This window comes from Ovis canadensis, chromosome 2 (assembly GCF_042477335.2).
Source record: "Ovis canadensis isolate MfBH-ARS-UI-01 breed Bighorn chromosome 2, ARS-UI_OviCan_v2, whole genome shotgun sequence".
Lineage (NCBI taxonomy): Eukaryota > Metazoa > Chordata > Mammalia > Artiodactyla > Bovidae > Ovis > Ovis canadensis.
In genome coordinates, this window is record NC_091246.1 from 9,910,540 (window position 1) to 9,924,212 (window position 13,673).

Here is a 13,673-nt window from a genome sequence, read left to right on the forward strand (position 1 = left end):
CATGGACTCTGGTTTAAGAAAACCCAGCTTAGGGGAGTCAGACACCACCCTGCTAAAGGCTGGTTTGTCCAATTTTCAGAAAGGATGTCCATGACAAGAACCACCACCACAAGAAGAAAAGCCACTCTCTCCAGGGTAATATTTTAGGTCTTCATGTCTATTGAGGTCATTAAACAAAAGGTGTGCCTGGACAGGGAAAAAGTGGCCAGGTTGGCGAAGGCCAGATAAACAAAGCTGATCTCCTTTCTTGACTGCGGGACCTTCCAGAGCCTTTAAAAGTCCAATGGTCGCTATTACTTCCCTGGTGACTCAGATGGTAAAGAATCTGCCTGGAATGCAGAAGACTAGGGTTTGATCCCTGGGCCGGGAAGATCCCCTGGAGAAGGAAATGGCAACCCATTCCAGTATTCTTGCCTGGAGTATTCTATGGACAGAGGAGCCTGGTGGGTCCACGGGGTGGCAAAGTGTCGGACATGACCGAGTGCAACTAACACACACAACACACGCTCTCTAGGATTGCATCTGCTCCACTTAGAAGTGTACCTGGCCCTAAACGCATCCTCCTCCTATGGACCACCTCCATCCTCTCGCTATGGACCACCCATTGAGCATACTGTCTGAGCTGCCTTTCAGAGATAGAGGGAACTAACCTAAACTTCTAGGATCAGGAGAAGAAGAGCCTTGCCAAAGATCCACCATGGGTTAATTTAAGACAGGCGCTTCCCTCGAACGCAGGACCACAGTCATACTCAAGACCAGCACTACCTAGCCTACCGGTCTGGCTAAACAAGACCTGATCTGACAGAAAACAACACAGTTAAGTCCAGGGCTCGTGCACCAAGGAGCAGCTGCTGCTGGATTCCCAGTCTGCCCTTAGCACAAAACGCTGAAAAAAGTATAAACCAACAGCTCGGCCCAGAGTTGCAGGATCTTGGTTCTAACAGGCCTATCTGAGTGGTCAGCCAACCACTGCTTATGTACCTCTAGGGACGGGGCTGTCACTCCCTCCGCTCAGTTCCTCCTGTCTGGATACTAACTAGACAAAAAGAATACTTCTCACGTATTCTTTCCCACACTGGCAACGAGGCAATAAGCTGGGCACAGAGCTGGGAAGACAAGGAAACCCGCTTACCTGTTCCTGCTGATGGCTGGCCAGTAGGAATTAGTGCTCACTGCTGCTGGGCATCCAGGCTGTCAAAACAAGTGGGAAATCTGAATTTCTAAAGACGAGCAGCTAACTCAACTAGTGTGGACCAGGTCTGGCCAGGGGATGCAGCTTTATTTTAAATACGTCTACAGAGGAAGGCGGGCTTCCCTGGTGGCTCGGTGGTAAAGAATCTACCTGCCAATGCAGGAGACTTGGGTTCAATTCCTGGGTTGGGAAGATCCCCTGGAGAAGGAAACGGCAACCCACTCCAGTATTCTTGCCTGAAAAATCCCATGGACAGAGGAGCCTGGCAGCGCTACAATCCATGGCATCGCAAAAGAGTCGGACATGACTGAGCGACTAAACAACTGCAAGCAGTCAGCCAAGGGACGTTGAGGCACGCAGCCCTGAATTGAAATCTCAGCTCCACGGGTACTCGTGGGTAGGTCACGTGGATACCTGGGAATCTCCGTATCCTCACCGGCAAGAGCGTGGGTACCAGTCCCAGCCTGGGGAGGGGTCGCTGAAGGAGACCCTGTGAGCAGTCCCTGACCCCAGCACAGGGTTAGGTGAGATTCACTCCGCTTACTCTCTCTCCAGAGCCTGCACCTCCCCTCTGAGTCACCTGTCTACACAGCCAGCCTGGGAAAGAGCCCAGATGAACTTGATGAGGAGGCAGAGTGGAGACAGCGCTGTGCAGTAACAGCTCCCTCTGACCTGGAGAGACTGGCAAATCCTAATAACCCTGGTGCTGAAGGGGTGTCCAAGAACCAGTCCATCACTCAACTGTGCAGGAGGGAAACAGAAGCCCGGGGCAGGGGCGGGTGGTGGCGGGTAGAACCTGCCTCGGCACGCACAGCAGGTCTTCAGGTGTACCAGACAGAGCATCCCCACTCACAACAGGAGAGGAAGACAAGGGAAGAGCCAGAAGGTGGTGCAGCAACCCCAAACCCTCATCACGTCCCACTGATTTTTTAATAGACTTTAACAATTTACTGACACCAGCGGAGCTTATAAAGTAGTTTAATTGAATTAATTAGGCAGTCACGACTTACTCCCGAGTCCCCTCTTTGGCTCCGGGGAGGCTGTGCCAGCCGCCTGCTTAACCCCTCGCGTCCTAGAGGGGCTGTCACTCACTCTCATTCAAGATGATTCACCACAGTCTCTGCCTGTTTCTTTCCTAAACTGGTTCTCACCCGGGCCCGCATCTGTATCCCAACACTAAGCTCACCTCTGCACCAGCATCTACCTGCCCTGAGTGGCTGGATGGAGGAGATCCTCTATCCTAGGGAGGATGAAGGCTGCCTTCTCTTGCAGGTTCTCCAGGCAGCAGGGGCAGCAAAGGGTAGCGGTCCCTGGCTGAGCGTGGGAACCCCCACGTCCTCCACAGTCCTGACTCATCAGCCTCAACTTCACCACCCAGGAGAGGCTGGTCGATGCCACCTGGAGTGTGGTCCATTTACGAGCATCATCGGCTCCGCATGGAAGCTTGTTAAAACCCAGACTCTCGGGCACCGCCCTCACCCACTGAACCAGAGTCTCTGGAGGGTGAGGCTCAGCGAGTTGGGTTTAACAAGCCCTCCAGGTGATGCTAACACACACTAACGCCGGAGAAGTGGTCTGAGTGATCACGAAGATGCCTTCTAGATGACAAAGTCTGGGAAACAATCCAAACGTGAAAACCAATTCACTTACAAGATACTCTTCACAGCATTATTTACAACAGGGGAAGACTGGAAATAGCACAACATCCCCCAACTGGGCACTGTTGTGTAAACTAGGATACAGCCACTTCATGGAACACCGTACAGCCAAAACCACGGGGTTTACAATAAAACTGGGAAATGCAAATCCTGTGAGCCGAGCCTGTTTTTTCTTCTAAGCGGGAAAGAAGCTGAACCTATTGCACTCATTGGTTTAAAAATAAAAGGAAAACAGTCAAAACGTCCAAGATGTAAACTTCAGGTAGGAATCTATAGGTGATTTTCTTTCCTCCTCAGACTTCTCTGTGTTTCCCAACTTCTTCTATACAGATATTTGCTACTTTTTGTAAGGAAGGAAAAACAAACTTTGTTTTAAATAAAACAGAACGTTTCTGAGAGAAGTTACTACCTACAAAGCAGGAAGTTCTGCACTAACTTGAAACTCACTCTACGTCCGGCTTCCTAGGTCTCCCGCTGGACCACGAGGTCCCTGCCGCCTGGGACAGAGGACAGGACGGCCCTGCTCACAGAAGGTGTGAAGGGAGAGAGGCAGGAAGGGAGGGGGAGGGAGGGATGGAGAAAAGTGGCTTCGGGGGAACCGCCCTATGAAACTGGCTTTCCTTGGCATATAATCGGAGCAGTTATTTAAGTAAAAATGTCAAGACGTAACGGCAAGAGAGAATATAGCCCTGAAGAGCCAGACCCAAGAGAAAGGAGAAAATTCACCCAGTGCCCAGGAAAATGTCCTGTTCAGCGGCTCACACGCTCACGCTTTTTCCTGGACACACCTGGCTGGCAGAGACACGCTCATTAGGGGAGTAATAAGTCACTGTTTCCAGGAACTTCTAAGCTGGACGGCCAGTCTACCCCAGCTGGCTCACGGTAAGCGGACACGGCAGGAATCGATAATTACAAAGTGCAGAGCAGGAGCCAGGTGAGCAAACACCAGGCTGGGCAGGATGCTCCCCCACTTGGAGGCCAGGGTGCGGACTTACCCCGCACCCCTCTCTCCATGGGCACCCACCACACCAACTGTCCTGGCGGGAGGGACAGTGAGAACCAAGCGTGGAGGTTGAGAAACCATAGGTGGGTCCAGGAGAGCTGTCTAGTGTGGAAGGGACGAGGGGTGGATTGGGGGCTCGTAAAGATATGCTGGGCCATGAGGACTGCAGATAGGGGCTGGGGCGCACCCCTCTTCCAAGCACCAGGAACTAGGGGAGGCCAGATGGGAAAGGGGGGATGAAAAAAAATATCCCACACTGCTGAGATATTGCTTGTCTCTAGGCAAGTCCAGGCTTTGAGGCCAGTAGGCCTCAGGGAAAAAAATCATCATTCTTGTTCTCCTCTCCCCCCAGCCCGAGTGGACAAGTGCCTGGCACCATGAGGCACTGGACGGGTGCCCACTGGGTTCCGGGGTGGCCATATGTCCCTAAATCTCAGGAAAAATGCAACCAGACGGAGGGCCCAGGAGTGGAATGGTCATCCTAAACCACCTGACCCTTCCCGCTCTTATCCAAATTTTCTCCTGTGGTGTAACAGCGCCCCACCCGAACCCAGGGGGACAGGGACACACAGTCTCTGGCCCCTGACCTCTGAGCAAAAGCCAACAAGCTCCCTACATCCCAGAAGAAGCTGGGCTACAGGCAATCCCCGCCCAGGACAAGCCTTGGTCTTCCTTTACCACCACACAACAGCAGAGAGGAGAGGCGCAAAAGTTGCACCTTAAACCCCAGACTCCTGACTCCTACCTGGGCTCAGCAGTGGGCACAGGCACTACAGGATTAGAGGACAGATGCTGACCAACCCAGAGGTTTGCTGGGTACCATGATGTCCTACAGAACTGGATCAGAAAGAAGGCGAGCACAGTAAGGAGCTCCCTGTCCCTAGAGAGGTTCAAGCAGAGGCTGGACAGCTGGCCTCTTGGTATGAATGATGCTTAAGAGACTGAGTTGGGGGCAGGGGGAAAAAAGAAGAATGACTTTGACATTCCATGCTTACTGTGGTATGTTTTGATTCTTCCCCAGTGAGGCAGACGAGCATCTGATGAGGTTTGAGCAATGAATCTGTGCAAGGGTCTTCCAAATGGGTCCCTCTCCTCCAGCCACCCAGGAGGTGGTCAGGCCAGGATCTGTCCCCTCAGGGCCCACACACACCTCCCCACTGGACAGAGGAGACACAGTGTTCAGGGTCCACAAAAAAAAAAGCTTTGATTTCTTTAAAACCAGAATAAAGCACTGAACTTTCAGGTCAGAGAAAATGCTTGCCATATAATATGAACACAATCATCATTTATACCAATGAAGTCATAAAAAGTAATTTAAACTATTTTTTGAGATTTTTTTATGTGGACCATTTTTAAAGTCTTTATTGAATTTGTTACAATATTGTTTCTGATTTAAGTTTTGTTTTTATGGCCAAGAGACATGTAGGATCTTAGCTCCCCAACTAGGAATTGAACCCATACCCCCTCCATTGGAAAGAAAATTCTCAACCACAGGACGGACAGAGAAGTCCTCAGATTTTAAATGTATTTTAATGAAGGAAGCTGATCATGAAGGCAAAAGTACCTGAGGCCCACGAAAGTCATAATGTGGCTGTCCCTCTCCAATTAAAAGAAAACAAAACACTTTTATCTATTTGATATGCTGAGCTCCTCTGTAAGACTTCATTTGTGAAAAGGTTCTTTGGCTAAAAAGATTTCTGAAATCTCCAAGTGAGTAAAAGTAGTATTTTACTCAACCAGGTGTTGGGATCTTAATTTATGAACCAATGAAATGTGGTACCAGGCTAGTCACTGAGTCTTTCCCAGCTCTCACGACCAATCCTGATGTGCCACTGGCTTTAGGCATCAGTGGTTCTTAGTAGGCATGCGGGCTCACTGTGCATTACCCTCCCTTTTCATGTCATTTCCAATGCATGTCGTGAGACACAGAACGTTTTAGATGGAGAATAATAATGCTGATCTCTTCAAAAAGGGATTCCACACTTCAGACTCACTCCCAAGCTCAGCGACACCTCCTTACTCTGGAAGTGAAGTGAAAGTCACTCAGTTGTGTCTGACTCTTTGTGACCCTGTGGACTATACAGTCCATGGAATTCTCCAGGTCAGAACACTGGAGTGGGTAGCCTATCCCTTCTCCAGGGGAACTTCCCGACCCAGGAACTAAACTGGGGTCTCCTGCACTGCAAGTGGATTCTTTACCAGCTGAGCTATCAGGGAAGGAACAGTTCACATCTGAAGGAGGGAAATCCCTGAACTGGATAAACCAGGTGAAAAGAGAATCCTTTAAAGAAAAACCTAAGGCAGCGGGAAACTCAGCCAATTCAAAGACAGTCATCAACATTAGGACCTCAACCCCCAGCATGTAAAAGCAACGCTCAGGGAGTTGGTTACGATCTCAGATTCTGGGACCTCCCTGGCAATCCAGTGGTTAAGGCTCCTTGCTCCCACTGCAGGGGGCTTAGGTTCCATCCCTGGTTGGGGAACTAAGATACTACAGGCCGCACAGTGCAGCCAAAACAAACAAACAAAAAAAATTAAAAACCCCTCAGATTCTCCACCTCCCCCACCCCCGATGATTCAGAAACAGCAGAGGGAAGCTGAATGTCCCAGCTGCTTTTAGTGCAGGAGGTCCCAGACCTCCCTTGGAAAAGAGCTCATCTACTAAAGATGAAAGAGAGAATTTGGGGGAGTCCCCAGCCTGTTGGGCTCTTGTTTCCTGGTGCCAGTTAGAGGGTGAGGCCCCCAGGGGGCCTCTTGTTTCGTAGCCTCAGAGTGGAATCGCAACAGCATGGTAAGCTTCTGTCAACATGCAACACCCACCCTCCACGCACACACACACCCTCCACGCACACACACGCATACACACACACAGTGAGCTTCTCTCAACATGCAACACCCACCCTCCCTACACACACACACACACACACACACACACACACACACACACACACGGTGAGCTTCTCTCAACATGCAAATCACACACACACACACTTCCTCTGCTCTCCCAGCTTTACCTTCCCTGGGAACGGCTCACCTCCACCAAGGTGGCTGAACAGGGGCTCCAGCACTGAAAAGTCAAGGCCCGACATCTCCCCCATCTGCTCAGTGTCAATGTGGTACAGTTCTGGGCGAAAGCCGACCCATGCCAGAGGGAGTAATGGCCTGGAAGCCTCACTTGCCACAGGTGGTGAGAGAGAACAACTGATAGAAACTGGAAGGAGGAATGCCATTGTCAAACCAAGGCCAGATGAGAGAAGTCACTCAACAGGTGCCAAACAAGACCACGGAGCACCATGGATGATGGACACTTTTATTTCTGCCTATTCAGCATCCCTGATTCCAACAAAAAATTTCTTGTCCTTTCAGGAATCTACAATCCCAGTCCCCAGCACCAAGAGATTCAAATGACCCACGTCCATCAATTAGAACAACACACCCTCCTGTGCTGTGATTGGTTCAGGGATATGCCTGTGACTCAAGCTGCGCCAACGTGAGCCTTCCTTAGGACTTTGGTTGAAACCCTTGGGAAACAAGTGCTCTCTTTTCACTGGGATTAACTACTCCAGTGGGGTGAGAAATAAGCCTGGGGACACTACAGCCATTTCTGCCATGACTTGGGGAACGCCTGCAAGAAGAGCAAGCCAATACAAGGAAGCAAGAGCTGAGATGGAGAGCAACACACTTTGATAACCCCAACTAAGTTACCTGAGTCCAGCCCTGGACTTTTCAGTAGGTATGTCAACAAATGAGCTCCCCTGGTGGCACAGTGGTGAAGAATCCACCTGACACTTTGGGAGACACAGGTTCAATACCTGGGCCAGGAAGATCCTGGAGAAGGAAATGGCAACCCATTCCAGTATTCTTGCCTAGGAAATCCCATGGACAGAGGGGTCTGGCGGGCTACAGTCCATGAGGTCACAAAACAATCAGACACAATTTAACGACTAAACAACAACAACATCAACAAATATCTCGTTTCATGCTCTCAAGTTTTAGATTACATTGTGGGTATCTAAAGACCTTTTTTAGAAAAAATGGAGAGTCAGTTGTATGAACCAGTAGATTTGGTTTACAGGCAGAAACAAATCCTCACTTTCCTGGGACCTTGAGCAAGCCACACCACCTCTCTGTTTCCATTTCATCCTAAGCTCCCAATGTTGTGGTGGACATTTAAATTACATCACAATAACTACAGGAAACAGGACATGATTTAGCATTTGTAGGTGCTCAACAGATGTCAGGAAAGAAAGTCTCAGCCTAACAGCAGATCCCCCCCAGGCATCCCCATTTGCTACAGAAATAATATTAGTCCTGCGATGCCAAGCTGGTGGAGAGTCTGGCAAGGCAAAATGGCCACCAGGGACACAAGTCAAAAGAGAAAAAGCTAGGAGAAGCCCTTTCTTAAGATGCATGGGCCCTGGCAAGTTCCCAGCACTTTACAGAACTCAAAGCAATTTCATATCATCTTCTATTCCCACAACCTCTGCTGTTAGAATGAGACTCTCAAAGTATAAAGTGGCACACCCTTCACAAGGGCCAATTTGGTAATATCGTTTAAAATGCAGTCTCTGACACCACAATGCCTCTTCCAGTACTCTGTCTTTTCAAAGTACTCTCACAGATGTAAAATAACATTGATATAAGAAGTGCTGATGGCTTCTGGTCATGAAGGAGTCAGCAGAAACTGATTCGCCACCCACCTTAAACAACCAAGAAACTAGACAAAACATTTGAAACAATTATTTCTAGACACTGGGCAGCAGGCTTACAGGACAGTAGCCCCTAAGAGAGGAAAACAGGCTGGGTCCTACAATTGCCCCAGGTGACTGCTCAGAGAATTTCTAAACTGCAGTGCAGAGAGGAGGTGCTCAAGCAGAGTTCAAGGGTTCCCTTGAGTTGAGCAGACAGTTTAAAACAGGGGAGGCCAAGGAAGCTAGAGAGAATAGAGTCAGAGCAGAGAGAGGGGCCCAGAGAACAAGCTCCAATTCTCCAGCTGTTTCAGTGTTGATCACACATGCATGGAAGGACACAACCTAAGGCTGGAGCAAGAAACAGAGAGAACCCAGCAGAACAATTCTCAGAACTCACAACAAGACTAAGAATAGGTCATAGTCCCACCAGCCAAAGGGGAGAAATCTCCCAATACACAAGGGCACTGGGGAGGGTACTCAGAAAGGTATGCCGTCAACAGTGGGGGAAAGACTCTTGAGAGTCCTTGGACAGCAAGGAGATCAAATCAGTCAATCCTAAAGGAAATCAACCCTGAATATTCACTGGAAGGACTGATGCTGAAGCTGAAACTCCCAATACTTTGGCCACCTGATGCACAGAACTGACTCACTGGAAAAGACCTTGATGCTGGGAAAGATTGAAGGCAGGAGGAGAAGGGGACAACAGAGGAGGAGATGGTTGAAAGGCATCACCAACTCATGGACATGAGTTTGAGCAAACTGGGAGATGGTGAAGGACAGGGAAGCTTGGTGTGCTACAGCCCATGGGTGGCAAAGAGTCAGACATGACTTAGCAACTGAACAGCATTAACAGTGAGGAAAAATGAGCACTAGACCAGGATTCAGAACACCTTTTCTATAAAGGCCCAGAAAGTGAGTATTTCAGCCTTTGTGGGCCACTACAGGATGAAAGCAGCCACAGGCAACAGCTAACCAGTGAGCACACCTGTGTTCCAACAAAACTGTATTTACCAAGACAGGCCAAGGACTTCCCTGGTGATCCAGTGGCTAAAACTTCAACTCCCAATGCAGGGGACCCAGGTTCAATCCCTGGTCAGGGAATAAGACCTCACATGCTGCAACTAAGACCCAGTGCCCCCACCAAAAAAGGTCAGACTGGCCCCATGGACCAGAGTCTGCCAAACTGTCCTCTATTTTAAACCCAGCTCTTGTCCTTCACAACAATTTAACTGCTGTGGTAGGCAGAATGTGTGTGTTTCAGTTGCTGAGTCATGTCCAGCTCTTAGGAACCCCATGGACTGTAGCCCACCAGGCTCCTCCATCCATGAGATTTTCCAGGCATGAATACTGATGTGGGTAGCCATTCCCTTCTCCAGGGGAACTTCCCAGCACAGGGATCAAAGCCAGGTCTCTGGCACTGCAGGCAGATTCTTTACCATCTGAGCCACTAGGAAGGGCATCTGGTAAGCAGAGTGGCCTCCCAAAGATGTCCACATCCTAATCCCCAGAACCTGTGAATATGTGAGGATACATGCAAAGGAAACGGGGCTTGCTAGTCAGATGACCTTGAGATGGAGAGATAATCTGGATTATCTGGATGGGCTCAATAAAAGAGTCCTTCTAAAGAGAAAAGGGAAGAAGAAGAGAGACGGCAGCGTAAGAAGGACTTTGTCCAACATTGCTGGCTTTGAAGACGGAGAAAAGGAGCCCACAGGCCATGGAATGCAGGTAGCCTCGAGAAGGTGGAAAAGGAAACAGACTGACTCTTACAGATCCCAGAAGGAACAGAGCCTTGCCAACACCTCGATTTTAGCCCAGTGAGACCTTGGACGTCTGATCCCCAGGGCTATAAGATAATAAATCTGAGTGGCTTTCAACCACTAAAATTGTGATAATTTGTTACAGCAGCAATAGTAAACTAATACAAAAATGATAACAGAATAAAGTACAAAATAAAGGAAGGTTAATACATCCAACACTTAACAATGTAAAAGTCACAGCATCTGTCAATCAAAAATCACTAGGCCTGAAGGCAGCAGAAAAACCAATTAACAGGAAGAGACTGAAAAATAGCATGCTTGATAGACTTTAAGAACAGTAAGACTGCTGTCATAAACATACTCCATAAATTCAAGAAGGCAGGGAAGAGCATGAGCACGTGAGCGGCCACTCTTCTGATTTAAAAGACACAAATCAAACTTCTCCAGACAAAGAATACAATGCCACGCATGAAGAAGAGATTAGATACTAAAGAAGACTGACATACTTGAAGACAAAGCCTTAGGAACTAATAGTAATAAAACAAAGAGAGGAAAAAAGACGGACAGAAATAAGCATAGCGTCTACATGCTGCAGGCCTTCTTTAAGGTATTGAAAGGAAAAAAAAAAAAATCTGTCAACCTAGCAAATACCTAGCAAAAATAGCACTCAAAAATATAGATGTACAAAGCTAAAGGAACTCACCACCAGCAGACTAACACCACAAGAATTTTATTAAATAGCCGGAAAACTGGCTACATCCCAAACGCCAATCAGGAGGGGACTAGCCACATAAACTACGGTAGATCCTTAACATGGATACAGAGCACGATAAAAACTGAAGTGGATCTGCTGGGGCTAAGGTGGAATGCCCTCATGACATCCTATTAAGTGAGAAAAGCTAACCTGTAAAACGGTATAAAGGTTCACATTTGTCGTTCAGTCACTTAGTCGTGTCTGAATCTGGGCCCCCATGGACTGCAGCACACCAGGCTTCCCTAGTGAAGGAGGCCTTCACTACTTCCCAGAGTTTGCTCAAACTCACATCCAATAAGTAGATAATGCCATCCAACCATCTCATCCTCTGTCGCCCCCTTCTCCTCCTGCCCTCAATCTTTCCCAGCATCAGGGTCTTTTCCAATGAGTTGGCTTTAGTCCACTATCACCAGTGCTTAACTCCTGCAAATGGGGCTTAAGAGGATAGGAAGCATGGTGAAAGAGTCCTTTCCATTTTTAGTCTTTCTCAAAGAAAATGTATTCATGTGATTTCTAATTAAAAATTTTAAAAACAAGAGTCCTTTGCTGGGGTTCAAAGCAAACTCGGTAGATGGTTAACTGGTCAATTATCAGGATTTTATTCAGCTCAGGGCATGGGAATATCCATTCTATTTGCTTCCTTCAACTATTCTCCATACCGAATTCCACCCCTGGGCACACATGGCAAGGTCTTACAGGGATCCACATGGGAACACACACAGGGAAGTTCACCACAACTCTATTTGGGGTGGGGAGGGGGGAGTTAAGGAATCTTGGTTGGGAAAAATGTGGTGGCTACACCCAGCAGCTAGAAATAATGTGACGGATCTCAAAAACTCAGAGCTGAGGGGCAAAAGTGAGAAACAGAATGAGATCCAGACACTAAGGCACTGACATCAATTTTTGAAACATACATAGGAAAAAATAGCACACATTTTTTTAAGAACACACAGAAACAAAACAAAAAAAAGCATGTTAAACACACAGAATTAATAGCTTGGAGATAGGGGAGAAACAGGAGGGGGCCAATGAGAATAAAAGGAAGTAACTAAATAAAGCAAGAAAAGGTTATAATGAGCCAAAAATGACCATGCACCCTAAACTGAGCATAATAAACTTCACCTGTTGCACATGAGTTTAAAAAGGAGGAAGTAAAAACAGGTACTATTTGAATACTTATTATGTGTCTGTGCTTTATATGTGTTACCTCATTTAATCTTCATAATTAGCTTTCATGGGGTTCTCTGATCTCCAGTTTCTGAAAAGGAAACTAAGGCCCAGAGAGGTTTAGCAACTTGCCCAAGGTCACACAGGGTAAAAGCAAGACCTGAATCCAGGTTGGCTGGCCCCCGAACTTGCGCTCTTCACCCCCACTGAGGTAGCTGACTCTACCTATCCTTCTTACAATGAAAAAAATGGAAGCTCTACCTGTTCTTCTCAGGAAGTTAGAACGTAATATACAGTCTATATTACACCCCTCAGACCTCTTATCTGAATACAAATGAGCGTGCTAAGTCACTTCAGTTATATCTGACTCTTTCAAGCTCATGGACTGTAGCCCTGCAGGCTCCTCTGTCCATGGGATTCTCCAGGCAAGAACACTGGAGTGGCTTGCCATTTCCTCCTCCAGGGAATCTTCCTGACCCAGGGATCAAACCCTTATCTCCTGGATTGGCAGGGGGGTTCCTTACCACTAGCGCCACCTGGGAAGTCCTCGAATGCAAAAAACAAGCCCCAAAAGGCTCTGCAGGAGGTACCCTGAGGCCGAGAAAACCCAAGCCAACGTCCCTCGCTCTGCAGTACCCTTAGTCCAGCTGCTTCAAGGCTAGTTAGGAACAAAACAAAAATAATCTGAAAAAGAGTAACTTGGAACAAAAGAAGTGAAGGGTAGGGACCAAGGCAGTGACGCAAGGGAGGACAAATCTTGCCTCCAGGCTTGTGACCCAGCCCCAAAGATGATGGCAAGAAAGCCTGGGGTCCCACCACGATAAGGCGGCGCTGACGAGCAGCAGGACCCCGGGGAGGCCCTGCGCCTTGGCTGCGCCTGCCTCTCAGCTGGGATGGGGACTCGGGCCAGGGAACAAGGGGCTTTGCTGGGCCTGAGTTCGTCACGTCCCGGAAAAGCCCGTGAGGCCCTGGCACGGGTGCTGATGTATCAGCTAATGTCTCATTCAAGTTGTCAGCGTTTTGTTAGAGCCAATTCAGTGGGTAATTAAGGAAAAAGTTGGGACCAGATGGGGAAGCAGATGCTCGCTCAGCCGCAAGTACAGTTCCCTGCAAGTGTCTGGGAACGCGCCGGGCTGGCCAAGTGCAGGAGAGGAGGGCTGAAGCAACAGGGTCCAGAGAGGACAAGGAGAGAGGAGATGCCCATTTTAAAGATGAAGAAAGTGAGGCCCAGAGAGGCAAGAGGACCTGGAGGCTGCTGGAAGGATGACAGAGAATGAGGATGAAAGGAAAACCAAAGGCTTGAAGAACAGGGGGTGATCCTGCCGTGCAGCAGTGCTGAACACAAGGCAGAACCTACCCCCGCCCAAGCATAGCAGAGGATTTCCAGAAAAGTGGGAAAGGATGATACTAGGAGGCAGGAGCCTGGGTTCCAGCCTCAGCTCTGTCAG

At 48.5% G+C, this 13,673-nt stretch overlaps 1 protein-coding gene across 40 annotated transcripts in view; it reads right to left on the reverse strand.

Annotated features, from left to right (window-relative positions):
- Nucleotides 1-13,673, reverse strand: part of ZNF618 (zinc finger protein 618) — a 203,978-nt gene that overhangs the window by 156,826 nt on the left and 33,479 nt on the right. For 2 of the 40 annotated variants that reach the window (XM_069575332.1, XM_069575336.1), the window contains exon 2: nucleotides 1,133-1,191. The exons of the other annotated variants lie outside the window; for them this stretch is intronic. The gene's annotated coding sequence lies outside the window, so the exon portion shown is untranslated. The remainder of the gene's footprint in view (nucleotides 1-1,132; nucleotides 1,192-13,673) is intronic. 40 annotated transcript variants of the gene reach the window in all.